Below are 21,653 nucleotides of genomic sequence, written 5' to 3'. Positions count from 1 at the left end.
TCAGAAAGAATTTTAGTTATCCCTTTTATAAAGCCTTCTTAAATAATTTAATTGCTTAGATAAAAAAAACATGCATTTCTGTAGGGAACAAGCAATCAAGAATTTTTGGAGACTATTCTCTCAAAACTATAAAATTTTCCTTCTATCCTTCTTATTTCCCATTAGCAGAGTGACCATAAATAGAGGACTTTATGTTTGAGTCTCATACGTAAAATGGGTATATTTTCAACTGCCCCCCCCAACCTAGGCCATACTGAATTAATGAAAATCAAATGAGCTAACATGCAAACACAATAAAATGTAAAGATCTATAAAAGCTTAAGACATTTTTATTCTTAGATTTTATAAAGGCAATATAGATTATTGCAGTTTTATTGGTTTTTTGATGTATTTTCACAATATGTTTAATAATTAAGAATTTGTATAAGGCATTCTAAAATACATCAAATTTTCTGTGAAAGTGCTCCCATTAAACACTTGTAGTTCATTATGTTATTCCACATGAAACCCAAATCATTAGCATCCTAAATGTAGTGAGGAAGATTGTGAACTAAGGATGACAGACAAATCCAGTCTGGATGGAGTATTCAGCTAACCCCATGATGATGAATTATTTCTATTTATTTGCTTTTTAAAACAAAAGTTCCCATATAATTTTGAAATTTTAGAGAGTTTTCTTACCACCATTCTCATACCTCCTTTAAACACACACATGCATATGCACACATAGTGCAAATTGATCATTAAACATCCACACCTGAGAAACTGAAAGTGTAAATAAGGACTAAAGTGTATAATAGGTAATGTGAAATAGGAAGAAAACGGGCAAAGGGGAAAGAAGTGGGAGGGGTAGGGGAAAGGAAAGAAGCAAATGGAATTAATATGAGAAAATGGAAAAATAGGAACTAAATCTTTGTAAATAGGGAGGAATGGAGGGGTTGAAGGGAGGGCAGGGGAAGGGTGAAAAATAAGAACCAAGAGAGATTATGTAAAGGTGCAAATTTCCAATGATGAATGTCATTATATTGTATACCTAAAATGTACCAATGATTAAGAATGAAAAATCGATAATGCAAAATAGGAAGAAAAGGTCCAAAGGGGTAGGGGGAGGGGGAGGGGAAAGGAAAGAAGGGAAAGGAAAAATGCTGAGAAATGGAAAAAATGTAAATAAAATCTTTGTAAAGAGGGAAGGGTGGAGGGGGTGAAGGGAGGGCTAGGAGTGGGGAAAAAATAAGAACCAAGATGCAGAAAAAAAAAAATCCACACCTACTTCATTGAGCACAGAGCACAGAATCCCTGTCTTGGCAAAAATGAATTTGCTTTCTAGATTAAACCAAACTAATTATATTTTGGTTACTTGACTGTGAAGTCATATGACATCACTTTTAATTTGTTTATGCCATATTGCTCATTGGTTAAAAGAAGATCTACACATACGCTATTCTGTTTTATCCCTCCTGTGAGCAAAGTTTGACTTCAAATGCTTATGCCAATGAGAACTCTTACTGAAAAATTCAAAAATTACCATGTGCAAGCTTGTAGCCATTTGGATGCTATAAACTTAAGTTAAACTTTGTCAATACCCCTTTCAACTCATTCAAAACAGAAGAGAAAAGAGACAAGTGAATTTATCATAGCTAATATATGACATGAACAACTGCTCATAATAAGCTAGTCAAAATTAGTTTAAGTCTATCAGGCACAAGGAGAATTCAAATGGTCCGAGACAAGGTTTCTAGACTGACGAAGGGACTGCTGTAAGAATATCACTGAGATGCTTTGCCCTTTTCATTCTCTGCCAGCCATGACTTTTTTGCTTTCTTAAATCTAAGGTTGAGATTGTCACAATGACTTGCCACATGCCTCCCTCCACTCCTTAAACTGGATACTAGATCCTGAGGCAAGAATCGTCATGTGAATTCTTTTTCAATATTCTTGCTTTTATTCTCCTCCTCCTCCTTTTGACTTTCCCCCTTTTCTAATGAAATCTATAATCTTCTTGAACTTTAGCACAGCATATTTCCCACCAATCTATCAGTTTTAACAAAGGCTGCCCTATCACAGAATGACAGATTCTCACACTTTGATCAAGCAGACTTAGCAATCAATCCTGCTTGTAAACTTTCTCTCTTCAAATCAGTTCCTCCACTTTTCCATGACTTCAGTTTTGTGGTTATTTGAAAGCAACACAGAAAATTTTAAAATTACCTCCATGAGGAATCAAAGAATTACAACAACACTAATTGTTCGAGACCTTGGATAAGTTACTTAACTATTACAAATCTCAGCCTAGTTATCTATAAAAGATAAAAGTAACATACCTCATAAGGGAGCACTAAGGGCTAAAAGTGATGGTGCATATGAAAGTCTTAGCATAATAGAGGGTACTCCATAAACTGTTGTCATTAAATTTGATGTAGATACCATTCTTCTTTTGAATTATGCCAGTTCTTCCCAATAAGGAATCCTAAAACACTCTTTGTAACAACTCATACTATAATTTTACAACCCAGTTACTTAAAATAATGATGAATAAATACTTTATTTCCCATAAATTTGTAGATTGAACAAATTGGTCTTATGATAGATCCTCAATAGAGTGTTCTCATTCACAGGCTTGAGCCTCAGCTGGAATGGTTATGACCAGTTTGTCAGAAAAGCTGAGCCTTTTTCTCTCTATATCTTCCACTTCCAGGAAACTAGCTTAAATTTCTTCACGTGGCGGCAGGAAAAGGCCCATCAACAAGAGAGGACAAATTCCAAAGTTATATTGATGTTACATTTTTAGGCACAGAGAAAACACTCAAAAGAATGCCATCTTTGCAGGTTTATAACCCTGATTTAAGTTCAGGATCTACTACTTTACTGAATGATTTTGAACCAGATACGCATCCTATATATAACTATTTTTCTCATCTGCAGTGTACATCAATAGGACAGGGTTAGTGACAGAGTTAAAGATGACAACATGCATGATTTGATCAATTCAGTAATGGCTATTTGAGCTTGTTTTGCTGTTATCACCAATGCATTTACCACTTCTCTCTTACTCCATACAAAAAGCCCAAGGTATTACCATGGTCCCTACCTAGGAACTAAATATAGCTATGGCTATTATATTAGATTAAAATGTGTATCTAGAACTATTGAATCCTTATTTTCATACTTAGGTTAAGAAATAATGGCTATCAGAACTATCCTTACTCAGCCTACATTAAGTTTTCCTCCAATTATCAGCTATTATAAAGCTACAGCTTCCCCAAGTTTAAAAAAGACTTCATGGCACAATTTAATTAGTTTAGTTTCTCTAGTGCTTTAAATAGACTTTATAAAAAATGAAGCAGAAAACTATAAACCAAAATAGGATTCTGTAAAGATATCTAAAAAACCTTATAAAATATGTAGGGATGTGTTTAACAAATATGGAGAACTATTTACAGAAAATACAAGATTATTGCAAAAAGCAATAGTAAAGAAAATATATATGCAAACAAGACCAATTCTAAAGGAATTTAGATATTAGAGATGAAAAAGACATTTCAGTTCTTTGCAGTTCCTCGAAAGTGATCAAAGTGGCTATTTAGCAACCATGCATTAAACTAATTTATGTCCAAAGCCATCACTGATCACTTTAAGAGAGCATATGTCTTGCCCTCTAAATGGGGGGAAAAAAAACTGCATCTTTTTGTTTCCCAGACCAGAAATGGCTCTTTTCTCATTCCTCACTCCCTCATTCTACTTCTCCTCTTAAGAAGCAGAAAAACTAATCTGGTTGGTCACATCCAGGAGATAATTTCACTGCATTTACCAGTAGGCTAAAGCACAGGCCTCCAGGGAGTGGAACTAATACAAAAGCCAAGGTCCCTCAAGGCCATGCCATCTTGTCTTCTTTTTTCTCGTGTCAAAACTTGGTCCCTTGGGAGTTCTTACCAGTTTGTCCTCAGGAGCTGAGTGAGGAAGAGGTAAGGGCTGAGGTGATGAGACTGAGGCATGAGCATGAGGCAGGTCCTCTGACACAGGTAACCAGAGAGCTTAGATTTAGAACATCAGAGTGCTCATCAGCCTGGGGGGGGGGGGTCGGGGGGAGAAGGAGACAGAAAGACAGAAACAGAGACAGAGTGAAAGAGAACAAACACAAAATAAAACAAACCCAGACCTATCATTTGCCATTGTTCCTTGTGCACATAGCTTCTTCAAGATCTTCCCAAAAAGAAATAATTGACAAGGATACACTTGCACATTCAGTTTCTTGACCAACAGGGAGTGCTACCATAATCCCTCTAGTATTTATCAATGTGTATTGTAGAAAAGATTTTGATACTTCTTTAATGAAAACAGTGATTTATGGAAATATTATCAGCTTATCTAAACGATGATCATTGTTTTAATTCTTCTGCAATTCTAGTTCACCTAATGTGAAATAAGAAGTGACAAGTAGGTAGAAATCAAAAGAATATGCCTAATAGTATCTCTAGTGTGAGAAACTGAAAGTGTAAATAAGGATAAAAATGATTATAATGAATAATTGATAATTTGAAATACGAAAAGGTCCAAAGGTGGAGGGGTGGAGGGAGGGGAAGGGGAAAGGGAAGAAAGGAAAGGAAAAATTATGAGAAAGAAAAAAAAATGGAAACGAAGTCTATGTAAATAGGGAAGGGTGGGGTGGGGGGTGAAGGGCGCACAGGTAATGGGGAAAAAATAAGAACCAAGATACATCATGTTCAGATACAAACACCCAATGATAAATGTAAATGTATTGTATACCTAAAATGGACCAATTAATATATAAATTTTAAAAAAATAAATAAATAAAAGAATATGCAGAAAGAACATTACTACTCTACTGAAAGACTGATATAAAAAAATGGCATCCATGCCCATTTTATATTCCCTTCATGGAAATCAAAAGCTAAGATTTTTGTAAATCACACCAATGTAACTTGTTTTGTCAGAAGACAAGTTTTATTGTAGAAAGGGAAGAACAAAATCAAAGGCAGAGCACTGGCTGCAAACTTGTGGTGCTCTGAGATGAACTTGCATTGTTGCCCTTCCCTCTTCACAAGTCTCTTTTTTATAATCTATTTATCAGTACATTTTAGAAATATAAAATGATAACACTAATCATAGGGAAGTTGTACCTACACATGATATATACTTGCTTCTTCTCTTTTTCCCATTCCCCTCCCCTCCCTTCAATGCTTCTTCCCTTCCTTATTTACAAAAGCTTTGTTTCCATTTTTTCCTTTTATTCTCTTTCCTTTTCTTCTCCCTTCCCCCTATCCCTTTTTTGTTCCCCATCCAATTTGAACATTTTCTTTCCATTTCCCAATATCTATTATATACTTTGGTCCTTATTTATACTTTCAGTTTCTTATATCAGAGAAACAATGTGGTTTTTAAACATATGTGTCCAATTTATTTCATTTGAGAGTATGGTCTCAAAGTGAATCCATTTAGCTAGAAATGTCTCAAGCTTATCCTTCTTTATGGCAGAATAGTACTCCATTACATTAAAAAAAAATCCCACATCTTCTTTATACATTCATTAGTTGATGGGCATTTGGGCTGTTGCCAAGATTTAACTACTACAAACTGGGCCGCTATAAACATGGATGTGCGTTTATCACTAGGGTATGATGCTTTTAATTCTTTCAGGAAGATACCATGAAAGGGAATAGCTGAGTCAAATGGAAACTAGTTTTATTTTCTAAGGAATTTCCAAACTGATTTTCACAGTGGTTCATCACTCGACACTCCTAAAAACACCAGAAAATGGTTCCTTTTTCCCCATACTCTTTTATGAATTTCTTGTTGGTTGATTTTTTTTTAACAGTAGTCATTCTTTCTGGGGTTAAATAGAATCTCAGCATTGTTTTAATTTGCATCTCAGGAATGATCACTGATGTTGAACTTTTTTATATTTATTTGCTATTTCTACTTGTCTGTCTGAAAAGTAAGTCTCTATTCATTTCAGATGCCCATTTTTTGAATGGGTCATTAAATTTGGGGGGGTTCTGATTTTTTTTAATTTTATTTTATTGGTATATTTTAGGTATACAATATAATGACATTCATCATTTGCACCTTTACATAATCTCCCTTGATTCGTACTGTTTCCCCTTCCCCTGCCCTCCCTTCAACCACTCCATCCCTCCCTATTTACAAAGATTTTGTTTTCATTTTTTTCATTTTCTCATATTAATTCCATTCCCTTCTTTCTTTTCCCCTCCCCGTCCCACTTCACCCTCCACTTTGCCCCTTTTCTTCCTATTTCACGTTATCTATTATACCTTTTAGTCCTTATTTACACTTTCAGTTTCTCACACTGGAGAAACTATTCAGTATTTACACATGTCTGTGGTATTAATTTACTTAAGAGTATTACCTCAATATTCATCCATTTAGCTATAAATGTCTTTAATTTTTCATTTTGTATGGCTGAGTAATATTCCATTTTATTTAAAAACACCATTTTCTTTGTCCAGTTTCCAGTTGATGGGCATTTGGGCTGTTTCCAAGTTTTAGCTATTACAAACTGTGCTGCTATGAACATGGATGCACATATATCACTGTGGTATGATTCCTTTAATTCTTTGGGGAAGATCCCCAGCAGGGGAATAGCAGGGTCAAATGGGACTTCCAGTCTTAGTTCTTTGAGGTATCTCCATACTGATTTCCACTGTGGTTGCAACAGCCTAAACTTTCACCAGCAGTGGATCAGTGTTCCTCTTTCCCCACAGCCCCGCCAGCATTTGTTATTGGTTGATTTCATAATAGCAGCCATTCTTTCTGGGGTGAGGTAGAATCTCAGCATTGTTTTCATTTGCATCTCTCTAATGACCAGTGATGTTGAACATTTTTCCATATGTTTATTTGCTATTTCTACTTCTGTGTCTGAGAAATGTCTGTTCATTTCAGATGCCCATTTTTGGACTGGGTCTTTAAATTTGGGAGGTCTGATTTTTTTAAGTTCTTTATAGATTCAAGATAGTAGACTTTTGTCTGAGGGACAGCTGGTGAAAATTTTTTCCCACATTGTGGGATGTCTCTTCACACTATTGGTGGTTTCTCTTTCTGTGTAGAAACTTTTTAGTAAGAAGAGATCCCACTTGTTGATTGTTTGTGCTAGTTCACGGGCAATTGAGGTTTTGTAAATAAAATCTTTTCCTACACCAATGTCTTCAAGAGTTCTACCTAACCTCTGTTCCAGCCAGTTCAGTGTTTCTGTTTTAATATTTAGATTTTTAATCCATTTGGATTTTAGTTTAGTGAGTGGGAAGAGATGTAGGTAGGTCTAGTTTTAATCTTTGGCTAGATGAAAGCCAATTTTTTCAGGACAATTTTTTAAAGAAGATATCTTTCCTCCAGTGAGGGTGTTTGGCTCCTTTGTCAAAGATGACCTGGCTGACTGTGTCTGGAGTCCTTTCTGCATCTTCTAACCTATTCCACTGGTCCTCAGGTCTGTTTCTTTGCCAATACCATATTGTTTTTAATCACAGCAGCTTTGTAGTATAGTTTCACGTTGGGGGTTGTAATACCCCCTGCCATGTCTCTGTTACCTAGAATTGCTTTTGCTATTCTGGGTCTCTTCTTGTTCCAAATGAATTTTTGGATTGTTTTCTCAAGGTCTGTGAAGTACGCTGCTGGGATTTCAATGGGGATTGCATTGAATCTATATAGCTGTTTTGAAAGTATGACCATTTTCACTATATTAATCCTTCCTACCCAGGAGCAGAGGATGTCTGTCCATTTTTTGATATTGTCTTCAATCTCTCTTTTCAAAGTGCTATAGTTTTCAGAGTAGAGGTCTTTGATTTCTTTTGTTAGGTTGATTCCTAGGTATATCAGTTTTTTGGATGCTATTGTGAAAGGAATTGTTTGCTCTATTTCTCAGTGAGTCTGTTGTTTGTGTACAGAAAAGCTATTGATTTTTGTGTGTTAACCTTATATCCAAGCTACTTGACTGAATTTAGTTATTAAGTCTAGAAGACTTTTGGTGGAGTTCTTGGGGTCTTCTATACAGTCTATCATGTCATCTGTCAATAATGACAATTTGACTTCATTCCCTATCTTTATTCCTTTTATTTCTTTCTCTTGTCTAATTGCTGTGGCTAATGTTGCCAAAACTATATTGAACAAGAGTGGTGATAGTGGACATCCTTGTCTTGTTCCTGATTTTAATGTGAAGGATTTCAGTTTTTGACCATTTAGTATGATACTAGCTGTTGGTTTTTCATAGATGGCTTTTATCAAATTGAGGTAGAGACCATCTATTCCAATTTTTTGTAGGGTTTATATCATAAATGCATGTTGGATTTTGTCAAATGCTTTCTCTGCATCTATTGAGATGATCATATGGTTTTTGTCCTTGGCTCTATTGATACAGTGTATTACATTGATTGATTTGCATATGTTAAACCATCCCTGTATCCCTGGGATGAATACCACTTGGTCAAAGTGTATGATTTTCTTGATGATCTTCTGCATTCTATTTGCCAGTATCATATTAAGGATTTTTGCATCTATGTTCATTAGTGAGATTGGCCTATAGTTCTTTTTCAGTTGGGTCTTTCTCTGCTTTAGGGATCAAGGTGATGCTTGCTTCCAGCAATGAATTCAGGAGTATTGCTTCCCTTTCAATTTCATTGAAGAGTTTAAACAGTAGTGGCAGCAGTTCCTCTCTAAATGTCTTGTAGAATTCAGCAGTGAAGCGATCAGGGCCTGGCCTTTTCTTAGTTGGTAAGATTTTAATTATGTTTTCAATTTCATTGATTGTTATTATGTTGTTTTGAATTTTTAGGTCTTCTTCATTCATCTTTGGTAATTCGTATGTATCTAGGAATCTGTCAATTTCTTCTGTGTTTTCCATCTTACTGACATATAAGTAGGTATTGAAGTAGGTATTGATGATCCTCTGTATTTCTGCTGGGTCCATTGTGATTTCAGCCTTGTCATTCCTAATTGCATGGATTTGGACCTTTTCTTTCCTTTTTCTGATAAGGTTGGCTAAGGGTTTGTCAATTTTGTTTATTCTTTCGAAGAACCAATTCTTGGCTTCGTTGACTTTTGTATCATACTCTCAGTCTCCATTGCATTGATTTCTGCTCTGGTGTTTATGATTTCCTCCCTTGTATGAGCTTTGTGTTTGTCTTGCTCTTCTTTTTCTAGAGGTTTGAGGTTCAGCATGAAGTTGTTTAATTGGGTTCGCTCTGTTTTCTTTTTTTACTACTATTTATTTTTTATTTTTTATTTTTTTTATTCATATATTTATTGGTACATTTTAGGTATACAATACATTTACATTTATCATTGGGTGCTTGTGCCTGAACATGATGTATCTTAGTTCTTATTTTTCCCCCATTACCTGTGTACCCTTCACCCCCTCCACCCTTCCCTATTTATATAGATTTAGTTTCCATTTTTTTTCTTTTGTCTTAATTTTTCCTTTCCCTTCTTCCCTTTCCCCTTCCCTTCCCGCCATGCCTACACCTTTGGACCTTTTCCTAATTCAAATTATCAATTATTCATTTTAATCATTTTCATCCTTTTTTACACTTTCAGTTTCTCACACTAGAGAAACTATTTGGTATTTACACATGTGTGTCCTATTTATTTCACTTAAGAGTATGGCCTCGATATGCACACATTTAGCTATAAATGTCTCTAGTTTCTCATTCTTTATGACTGAGTAGTACTCCATTTTTTTAAAAAAAACCACATCTTCTTTATCCAGTTTCCAGTTGATGGGCACTTGGGCTGTTTCCAAGCTTTCGCTATTACAAACTGTGCAGCTATAAGCATAGGTGCACTTAATATAAGTATTCATCATTATGAATTTCCCTCAAAAGACTGCTTGAAAGTATTTTGTCCCATAGATTCCAATATGTTGTATTGTCATTGTCATTTAATTGAAGGAACTGTCTAATTTCTTTAGTTTCCTCTGTGACCCACTGGTTATTCAGAAGTGTGATGTTCAATTTTCATGTGTTTATGAAATTCTTTCCATTTGTTTTGCTATTAATCTCCAATTTCATCACACTATGGTTTTATAATATACAGGGGATAACTGCAATTCCTTTGCACTTACTTAAATATATTCTATGAGTGAGTATGTGGTCTATTTTTGAGAACGACCCATGTGCAGCTGAAAAGAATGTGTGTTCTGATTTTGTGGTATAGAACACGCTGTAAACATCTGTTAAGTTCATTTGTTCAAGAGTTTGATTGAGTTCTAGTATTTTGTTGCTTCTTTTTTGTCTAGTTGATCTATTTGTGACAGTGGGGTATTGAGGTCCCCCACTACTATTGTATTAGTGCTTATATGATTTTTCATGTTCATTTGTATTTGTTTTATATACTTTGGCACACTAGTGTTTGCTGCATATATATTATTGATTGTCATCTCTTCCTCTTGCATTGTTCCCTTTACAAGGATACAGTGTCCTTCTTTATCTCTTATAATCAGTGTTGGTTTGAAATCCACTTCATCTGCAAAGAGGATAGCTACTCCTGCTTTGTTTTGGGTTTCTGTCACATGGAGTGTTGTTTTCCACCCTTTATCTTTCAGTCTATACTTTTCTTTTTGAATTAAGTGTATTTCTTGTATTCAGCATATTGTTGGATGTTGCTTCTTGACCCATTCTGCCAGTCTATTTCTTTTGATTGGTGAATTGAGTCCATTAATATTGATAGTTATAACTGATATGTATTGACTTATCATTGTCATGACTTTTTCTTTTTGTTGGTTTCTCCTACTTTGTGTTTAATTTCTGTTGTGCCCAATGGATTCATTCTGCTGGGCTTCCTGGGGTCTTGATACTCATTGTTTTTTCCTAGGATATTGTCTAAGATTTTTTGGAGTGCTGGTTTGATATTCACGAAGTTCTTAAGGTACTCTTTGTCATGAAAGTGTCTTATTTCTCCATCAATTTTGAAAGATAGTATTGTAGGGTACATCACTCTGAGTTGGAGGTTGTTTTCCTTTAGGGTTTGGAATTTGTCACTCCAAGGTCTTCTTCTCTTGAGGGTTTACGTTGAGAAGTTTGCTGTGATTCTGATGGGCTTTCTTTTGTATGTGATTTGTTTCTTTTCATTAACTGCCTGTAGGACTTTGTTCTTCTGCTGGGTTTCTGCAATCTAAACAATTATATGCCCATGTGTAGATTTTTTTTTTTATCAAGTCTAGTTGGAGTCCTATATGTCTTGCTTATCTGTATGTCAAGTTCTTTTCCCCTGCTTGGAAAGTTTTCTGCCATCACTTCTGTGAACAGTTTTTTTTTTTTTTTATGTCATTTCCACTCTCTCCTGTTTCTTCATTGACTCCAGTCAGTCTTATGTTATTCCTCTTTGCATCATCTAGCAGCTGCTGGATTGATTTCTCATGGTCCCTTACAATTTTAAAGCAATTCTTCTTTTCCTGGTCATTAATTGCAATCTTATCTTCTATATCTGAAATTCTTTCCTCACATTGGCTCTTTCTGCTGAGTAGACTTTCAGTGGAGTTTTTCATGTTCTGGAAATCTGTTTGTATCTGTTTTATGGATTCCATTTGTTTCCTATGTTGGGATTCCATCAAGATCCTCAGCTCTTCTATTTTTTTTATCTGTGTCCTCTCTAGATTTATTTATCATGTCTTCCATTATGGGCACAATCTCTGCTGTTATCTGAGAAAATATTTCTGATTTCATTTTTTCCAGTTTCTCTTTTGTTGCCAGTTCAGGGAGTCCAGGTGGTTGAGCAACAGAATGTTCCATCTCATTTCCCTTTGGGGTTGGTGTAGGTGATCTGAATGTCTGGTTTTGAGAATTGTTTATGTTTCTTCTTATTTTGATGGGGGTGGGGGATGCTGTTGGCACCCTTGCAGCTCACATTCTCTGTGCTGGGAATGATGATACGTTGGCCCAGAAGCCTCCTCCTCTGCACTGGGGGAGTCTGATTTTTTTGAGTCCTTTATATATTCTAGATATCAGTCTGTCTGAGGAACACCTGGCAAACATTTTTCCCACACTATGAGTTTCTTTCCACTCTGTTGGTCTTTTGTTTTGCTGTGCAAAAGCTTTTTAATAAGATGAGGTTCCAGTTGTTGATTCTTTTTGGTATTTCCTGTGTGATTTGGAGTTTGTTTATAAATCCTTGTCTGCACCAATGTCTTCAAGAGTTCTACCTATTTTACCTTCCAGAAGAATTAGTTTTTCTGTTTTAATATTTAGATCTTTGATCCATTTTGATTTTATTTTAGTGCATGGTGAAAGATATGGGTCTAGTTTCAATCTTCAGCTTGCGGAAAGCCAGTTTTTCAAGCACCCATTATTAAAGAAGCTAACTTTCTTCCAGTGAAGGTGTTTGGCTCCTTTGTCAAAGATAAGGTGGCTGAGTGTGCTTGGAGTTGGTTTTGCATCTTCTACTCTGTTCCCTGGATCTTGGTTCTGTTTTTTGTTTGTTTGTTTGTTTGTTTTGTGGGAGGGGGTTGTTGTTATTTTGTTTTTTGCTAGTACCATGATGTTTTTATGGCAGTAGCTTGGTAGTATAATTTCAAGTCAGGGACTGTGATATGCCTTGCCTTGACTTTGTTGCCCAGAATTGATTTTGCTATCCTAGGTCTCTTTCAGTTCCATATGTATTTTATGAACATTTTTTCTAGTTCTGTGACATATGCTGTTGGTATTTTGATTGGGATTACATTAAATCTGTATAATAATTTTGGAAGTAGGGACATTTTCACTGTATTGGTTCTTCCTACCAAGAACAAGGGATATCTTTTCATTTTCTGATATCCTCTTTGATCTCCTTCTTCAGAGTATTGTAGTTTTTAATGTAAAGTTCTTTTACTTCCTTCATTAGATTGATTCCTAGGTATTTCTTTCCCTTTTTTTTTGATGCTATTGTGAAATGTGTTGTTTCCCTAATTTCTCTCTCCATGAATTTATTTATGTACATAAATGCTATTGATTTTTAACTTATGACTTTGTATCCATCTGTGCCACTGAATTTGGTTATTGAATCTAGAAGTCTTCAGGTGGTGATTTTGTGGCCTTCTATGTAGAGTATCATGTCATCTCCAAATAATGATAATTTAAATTCTTTCTTTCCTATCCTTGTTCCTTTTATTTTTTTCCCTAATCTAATTCCTCTGGGCAATATTTCCAGAATTACATTAAATAACAATGGTGATAGTGGACATCTTTGTCTTGTTCCTGATTTTAGAGTGAAAACTCTCAATTCTTGTCCATTAGTATGATGTTGGCTATTCCTTTGTCATAGATGGCTTTTATCAGGTTGAGATAAAAACAATCTATTCCAATTTTCTGTAGGGTTTTGTTTATCATGAATGGGTGTTGGACTTTGTCAAATGCTTTTGCTGCTTCTATTAAGATCATGTGGTTTTGTCCTTGGCTCTGTTAATATGGTGAGGCTTATGCAAGATTTGGTTATTGAGTCCAACACTGCACATATAGAAAGCAGTGACACCAGGAATCAAACCAGACAGTGGCCTAATTCCAAAGTTTAAACTTTCAACCATTTCTAAGTAATGCCTCTAATGAATGTATTTTTTTTTCATTATTTATTTATGTATTTATTGTACTGAGGATTGAACTCAGGACCTTGCACTTGCCAGGTAGGCATAGCACCACCGAGCTACATCCCTGGCCCTGAATGTATTTTTTCAATTAATAATAGTCAGTCATTAAGATAAGAATCTGGGACATTCAAAGCAATCTGAGGAATACTGTGTAAAACATAATGATGGGTAACCTTTGGTTGCTTTCATCAAGAAACTGACAAATTGTAAATTATTAAAGCTTCGCAAATATATCTGCAACAAAAATGTACATAAATATGAGTGATCATTACTAAAAAGTGTAAGGTATGGTACAGAGGAAAAAAGCAGTTTTCTGACTGGAAGATCTTGACTAACTTCTCTTCAGGGATTTCCTACAGAAAACTTTAGATCATGAGTTGGATTTTAGTGCTATAGAAAAATAAATGACATGGATTCCTCTGCTCCACAGATGCAGAAGAATTGCCAGGAATATGTTTTACCTTGATTGAAGTTAAAAAAGCAGCAAGTCACTTCAGATTTAGATGTTTGTGCATGTGATGACCACATGTATGTTTAAGTATTTAATAATCAAATGCAAATAAATGAATAAGATCAAACTCTTCAGCAGTACTTTGCTTTGATGAATTGTCATCACTTACTTCTGTTCTCTATAAATAGATTAGGCATAATGACTTCAATTCAGTGCATAATTTTCCACATCTACTGTGTACAAGGCATGGCTGCAAGCCTGGCTTGCATGACGGTAGGGCGTACAGAGGTGAAGTAGATCAGTGACTATCCCAGAGAATATTAATACTAGTCCAGACAGCTGAAGAGTGCAAAGAGTCATTTTCAAACATAACCCCAAAAAGAGAAAAAGACAATCTAATTTTCAAATTTTCAGAACACCATCTGTCTGTGTTCCTTTAATTTGGGCTGCAAACTTTAGTAATTGGCATTCATGAGGTCATATTCTCAGAGCTCTTTGTCTTTCAACAAAGAAAAGCATGATGCAAAATTCAGTAAGCAAGATTCTCATTATTTGTATGAACAATAAATATGCTATTTCATATGTAACAATCCTAATTTCTATCATTTTCTTAGGTCAAAAGCAGTTTATTAGTTTTAATACAATCACTTTCCAAGAAATTTTTACCTTGCTCTGTCATGAGGGTTAGAATGATAGTATATCACCTTATTATTTCTTTCTGCTTCTGAATAATTTCTTCCTAATTATTGTTCAGAAATCTTGCTTACCTTTCTACTTTTCATGATGTGAAGGCTTTGCATTCCAAACTGACTCTATCAAAAGGTTCCAGAGACCTGCATCAAAATAATAATGGTAAATTCTATTATAAATATATTACTTAAATGGCCCAATGCTCCCGGCCCAAAGATAGGGGCTTCTGAGCTGGTGTCCCACTGTTCCTGGTCCAGAGGAAGGAGCATCCCGGCCACCATCCCTCCCACCACTCCCAGCCCAGAGGAAAGGGCTTTGGGGCCACGGATCATCCTACCACCCCTGGCCAAGAGAAAGGGGCTTCCAGGCTGCCATCCATCCTGCTGTTCCTGGTCTAGAGGTAGGGGTTTCTGAGCCATCGTCCCACTGCTCCTGGTCCAGAGGAAGGGGCTTCCCAGCCACCATCCTTCCCGGTGCTCCCAGCCCAGAGGAAAGGGCTTTTGGGCCATCTTCTGTCCTGCCACTCCCGGCCCAGAGGAAGGGGCTTCCGGGCCACTATCCCTACTGCCACTCCCGGCCCTGTCCAGCTTCTTGCAGCTCAGAGGAGGTAATCCAGGCAGGCAACAACAGCACCCCCCAGCCCCCCCCAGTCAAAATGAGAAAACACATAAATAAGTCTCAAAACCAGACTTCCAGATCACCTACAGCAACCCCAAAGGGAAATGAGATGGAACACTCTGATACTCAATCACCTGGAACCACAGAACTGGCAACAAAAGGGGATCTGGAAAAAATGAAATCAGAAATAATTTCTCAGATAACAGGAGAAATTGTGCCCCTAATGCAAGACATGATTAATAAATCTAGAGAGGAGCTCAGGAACATGATGGAATCCCAACATAAGAAACAAATGGAATCCATAAAACAGATGCAAAGAGATTTCCAGGACATGAAAAACTCCTTTGAAAGTCTACACAGCAGAATGAGCCAATGTGAGGACAGAATTTCAGATATAGAAAATAAGATTGCAATTAATGGCCAGGAAAAGAAAAATTGCTTGAAAATTATAAGGGAACATGAGAAATCAATCCAGCATCTGCTAGATGATGCAAAGAAGAATAACAGAAGACTGATTGGAGTCAATGAAGAAACAGGAGAAAGTGCAGATGACATAAAAAAAAACTCTTCACAGAAGTAATGTCAGAAAACTTCCCAAGCAGGGGAAAAGAACTTGACATACAGATAAGTCAGGCATATAGGACTCCAAATAACCTTGATCAAAAAAATCTACACATAGGCCTGTAATTGTTAAGATTCCAGAAACTCAAGAGAAGAACAAAGTTCTCCAAGCAGTCAGAGAAAAGAAACAAATCACATACAAAGGAAAGCCCATCAGAATCACAGCAGACTTCTCAACACAAACCACCAAGGAAAGAAGAGCTTGGAGAGACATATTCCAAGCCCTAAAAGAAAACAGCCTCCAACCCAGATTGATGTGCCCTGCAAAACTATCTTTCAAATTTGATGGAGAAATAAGATACTTTCATGACAAAGAGCACCTTAGGAACTTCATGAATACCAAACCAGCACTTCAAAGAATTTTACACAATATCCTAGGAACAGACATTGAGGATCACAACCCCAGGAAGCAAAGCCGTATGAACCCATCTGGCATGACAAGAAATTAAATGTAAAGGGGGAGAACCCAACAAAAAGAAAAAGTCATGGCAATGGCAGGTCAATATGTTTCACTTATAACCATCAATGTTAATGGTCTCAATTCACCAATCAAAAGAAATAGACTGGCAGAATGGGTCAAGAAGCAAAATCCAACAATATGCTGCATACAAGAAACACAATTAATACAAATGAAACTCATAGATGAAAGTTAAAGGGTGGAAAACAATACTGCATATGACAGGAACCCGAAAAAAAGCAGGAGTAGCTATCCTCTTTGCAGATCAAGTAGATTTCAAACCAATACTGATTAAGAGAGACAAAGAAGGACACTACAACCTTGCAAAGGGAAGAATCCAAGAGGAAGAGATGACAATCATAAATATCTATGCACCAAACACTAGTGAGCCCAACTATATAAAAAAAATTCTAATGGACATGAAAAGTCATATATGCACTAACACAATTGTAGTGAGGAACCTCAATACCCCAATGTCACAAATAGATAGATCAACTAGACAAAAAATGAGTAATGAAATACTAGAACTCAATTGAACTCTTGAACAAATGAACTTAACAGATGTTTACAGAGTCTTCCACCCCACAAAATCAGAATATACATTCTTCTCAGCTGCACATGGGTCATTCTCAAAAATAGACCACATACTCACACATAGAACATGTTTAAGTAAGTGCAAAGGAACTGAAGTTATCCCCTGTATATTATCAGACCACAGTGGGATGAAATTGGAGATCCATAGCAAAAGAAACTCAAAAAATTTCATAAACACGTGGAAATTGAACAACACACTTCTGAATAACCAATGGGTCACAGAGGAAATTAAAGAAGAAATCAGATAGTTCCTTCAATTAAATGACAATGACAATACAATGTATCGGAATCTATGGGACACAATGAAAGCAGTCTTACGAGGGAAATTCATAGCAGTGAATACACATATTAGGAAAACAGAACAAGCCCAATTAAACAACCTGATGCTGAACGTCAAGCTTCTAGAAAAAGAAGAGCAGGACAAACCCAAATTTCATTCAAGGGAAGAAATTATAAAGATCAGAGGAGAAACCAATTCAATGGAGACTAAGAGAATGATACAAAAAAATCAATGAAGCCAAGAGTTGGTTCTTTGAAAGAATCAACAAATTGATAAACCCTTAGCCAACCTTATCAGAAAAAGGAAAGAAAAGGCCTAAATCCATGCAATTAGGAATGAAAAGGGTGAAATTACAATAGACCCAGCAGAAATCCAGAGCATCATCAATACCTACTTCCAGAACCTATACACCAATAAGATGGAAAGCACAGAAGAAATGGACAGATTCCTAGATACATATGAATTACCAAAGTTGAATGAAGAAGACCTAAAAATTCTAAACAACCCAATATCAACCAATGAATTGAAAACTAATTAAAAACTTATCAACTAAGAAAAGCCCGGGCCCTGATGACTTCACTGCTGAATTCTACAAGACATTTAGAGAGGAACTGCTGCCACTACTGTTTAAACTCTTCAATGAAATTGAAAGGGAAGCAATGCTCCCAAATTCATTCCTGGAAGCAAGCATCACCTTGATCCCCAAAGCAGAGAAAGGTCCAACTGAAAAAGAGAACTATAGGCCAATCTCACTAATGAACATAGAATCAAAAATCCTTAATAAGATACTGGCAAATAAAATGCAGAAGATCATCAAGAAGATCATACACCCTGACCAAGTGGTATTCATCCCAGGGATGCAGGGATGGTTCAACATATGCAAATCAATCAATGTAATACACTATATCAATAGAGCCAAGGACAAAAACCTTATGATTATCTCCATAGATGCAGAAAAAGCATTTGACAAAAACCAACATGCATTTATGATAAAAAGCCTACAAAAAATTGGAATAGATGGTCTCTACTTCAATCTGATAAAAGCCATCTATGAAAAACCAACAACTAATATCATGATAAATGGTCAAAAACTGAAATCCTTCACATTAAAATCAGGAACAAGACAAGGATGTCCACTATCACCACTCTTGTTCAATATAGTTTTGGCAACATTAGCCACAGCAATTAGACAAGAGAAAGAAATAAAAGAAATAAAGATAGGTAATGAAGAAGTCAAATTGTCATTATTTCCAGATGACGTGATACTGTATGTAGAAGACCCCAAGAACTCCACCAAAAGTCTTCTAGACTTAATAACCAAATTCAGTCAAGTAGCTGGTTATAAGGTCAACACACAAAAATCAACAGCTTTCCTCTACACCAATGACAGACTCACTGAGAGAGAAATAGGGCAAATAATTCCTTTCACAATAGCATCCAAAAAACTGAAATACCTAGGAATCAACCTAACAAAAGAAATCAAAGACCTCTTCTCTGAAAACTGTAGCACTCTGAAAAGAGAGAGTCAAGATGATATCAGAAAATGGACAGACATCCCCTGCTCCTGGGTAGGAAGTTTTAATGTAGTGAAAATGGCCATACTTCCAAAACTGCTATATAGATTTAATGCAATTCCAATTGAGATCGCAGCAGCTTACTTCATGGGCCTTGAGAAAACAATCCAAAAATTCATTTGGAAGAAGAAGAGACCCAGAACAGCAAAAGCAATTCTAGGTAACAGAGGCCTGACAGGGAGTATCACAATCCCCAACCAGCAACTATACTACAAAGCTACTGTGATAAAAACAGCATGGTACTGGCAAAGAAACAGACCTGAGGACCTGTGGAACAAATTAGAAAATGCAGAAACAACTCTAGACACACTCAGCCATCTCATCTACAATAAAGGAGCCAAACACCCTCACTGGAGGAAAGATAGCCTCTTTAATATATGGTGCTGGAAAAATTGGGTTTCAACTTGCCAAAGCTTAAAACTAGACCTATGTCTCTTGCCATGTACTAAACTAAAATTGAAATGGATTAAAGATCTAAATATTAAAATAGAAACTCTGAACTAGTTGAAACAGAGGTCAGGTAGAACTCTTGAAGTCATCAGTATAGGAAAAAATTTTATTAAAAAAAATCCTCCGTTGCCCATGAACTAGCACAAACAATCACCAAGTGGGATCTCTTCTTATTAAAAAGCTTCTGCACAGCAAGAGTAACCACCAGCAGTGTGAAGAGACAACCCACAACGTGGGAAAAAAATCTTCACCTACTGTTCCTCAGACAAAGGTCTATCTAGAATCTATGAAGAACTTAAAAAAATCAGAGCTCCCAAATTTAAAGACCCAATCTAAAAATGGGCATCTGAAATGAACAGACATTTCTCAGACAAAGAAGTAGAAATAGCAAATAAATATATGAAAAAATGTTCAAAATCACTGGTCATTAGAGAGATGCAAATGAAAACAATGCTGAGATTCCTCCTCACTCCAGAAAGAATGGCTGTTATCACAAAATCAACCAATAACAAATGCTGGCGGGGCTGTGGGGAAAGAGGAACACTGATCCACTGCCGGTGAAAGTTTAGGCTGTTGCAACCACAGTGGAAATCAGTATGGAGATACCTCAAAGAACTAAGACTGGAAGTCCCATTTGACCCCGCTATTCCCCTGCTGGGGATCTTCCCCAAAGAATTAAAGGAATCATACCACAGTGATATATGTGCACCCATGTTCATAGCAGCACAGTTTGTAATAGCTAAAACTTGGAAACAGCCCAAATGCCCATCAACTGGAAACTGGACAAAGAAAATGGTGTTTTTAAATAAAATGGAGTATTATTCAGCCATACAAAATGAGAAATTAGAGGCATTTTTAGCTAAGTGGATGCACATCGAGGCGATACTCTTAAGTGAAATAAATAGGACACACATGTATAAATACCGAATAGTTTCTATGATGTGAGAAACTGAAAGTGTAAATAAAGACCAAAATGTATAGTAGGTAATGTGAATTAGGAAGAAAAGGGGCAAAGGGGAAGGAAGTGGGAGGTCTAGGGGAAAGGATAAAAGGGAATCGGATTAATATGAGAAAATGGAAAAATAAGAACAAAATCTTTAAAAATAGGGAGGAATGGAGGGGTTGATGGGAGGGCTGGGCAAGGGTGAAAAATAAGAACCAAGAGAGATTATGTAAAGGTGCATATTTCCAATGATGAATGTCATTATATTGTATACCTAAAATGTACCAATGTTTAGAATGAATAGTCGATAATACAAAATAGGAAGAAAAGGTCCAAAAGGGTAGAGGTAGTGGAAGGGGCAGGGGAAAGGAAAGAAGGCAAAGGAAAAGTGCTGAGAAGTGGAAAAAATGGAAATAAAGTCTTTGTAAATAGGGAAGGGTGGAGGGGGTGAAGAGAGGGCTAGGAATGGGGAAAAAATAAGAACCAAGATGCATTATGTAAAGGTACAATTCCCAATGAGAAATGTAATTGTGTTGTATACCTAAAATGTACCAATAAAAGAATTTAACAAAATATATATATATATAAAATTTTAAAAAATAATATTACTTAAATTGTATGGTCTTTCAAAGTTTATAATTTCTCAAATTTGTCCAAATGTTGCTATAAAAAATCAGTTGAACAGGTGTAACAATGGAAACTAATCTAATCTGGGAGTATTCAGGAAGTTATTTCCATAAGCCTGGCAACTAACCATTAAACAGAGTGAGTTCAGAGTTGTAATAAGCAGTATAAGTGATCATACTGTGACTAGCACTTGTCATTCTAAAATGCCTTGGTCTTGTTCTTCATTCAAAGGATTGTTAAAAGAAAAATAAATATACAAGAGAAATTAAAATACATTCCCTGTCCTTGGTATGGTGATAAGTTCAGAAAAATATATATGCTAAAAAGAAAGGAAAGAAAAAAATCACTGGAATTCTATGCAGAAAATGGCACAAGAGAACTGCAAGCAATTTTGATACTTTATCCAGCAGTTATTCAACTCTCCCTCTGAAATATAGAGAAATGTGTCCTGGATCCTGGCACCTATATGAAGGAACTATCTACCCTAAGTTTCTCATTTGCTTCCCTAATGTTAAAAGGTTTCTCTAGACCAGCGAATAGTCTGTAAAGAACAATTATCACTGTGAACAACCTATCATTATAATGACTAGAGAAAAATTATCCAAAAGAACTGATAAACAAAATTACATATACAGAAAAAATAGGCATGCTTTGATTTTATTTTAGTATAGACTACATGATTTATTTGAAATTTTTATATCTTTGTTACTTGTTTTCTCATCTTCATTTATTTTAAAAACTGGTAAGGTTGATTGCTGTGGAGAAGGTT

At 36.0% G+C, this 21,653-nt stretch overlaps 1 long non-coding RNA gene across 4 annotated transcripts in view; it reads right to left on the bottom strand.

Annotated features, from left to right (window-relative positions):
• Window positions 1-21,653, bottom strand: part of LOC147826568 (uncharacterized) — a 211,020-nt gene that overhangs the window by 34,265 nt on the left and 155,102 nt on the right. For 3 of the 4 annotated variants that reach the window (XR_015438928.1, XR_015438926.1, XR_015438927.1), the window contains 2 exons: window positions 14,798-14,863; window positions 3,931-4,063 (listed from right to left, as the gene is read on the bottom strand). This is a non-coding gene — a long non-coding RNA (uncharacterized LOC147826568). Of the gene's footprint in view, window positions 1-374; window positions 2,713-3,930; window positions 4,064-14,797; window positions 14,864-21,653 lie in introns of those variants that run through there. The other variant, XR_015438929.1, reaches the window with a different exon arrangement.

The sequence above is a fragment of the Heterocephalus glaber genome, unplaced genomic scaffold (genome assembly GCF_053883595.1).
Source record: "Heterocephalus glaber isolate CG9 unplaced genomic scaffold, H.glaber_assembly_v1.0 deba00001465, whole genome shotgun sequence".
NCBI lineage: Eukaryota > Metazoa > Chordata > Mammalia > Rodentia > Bathyergidae > Heterocephalus > Heterocephalus glaber.
This window is presented reverse-complemented; position numbering and strand designations above follow the sequence as displayed.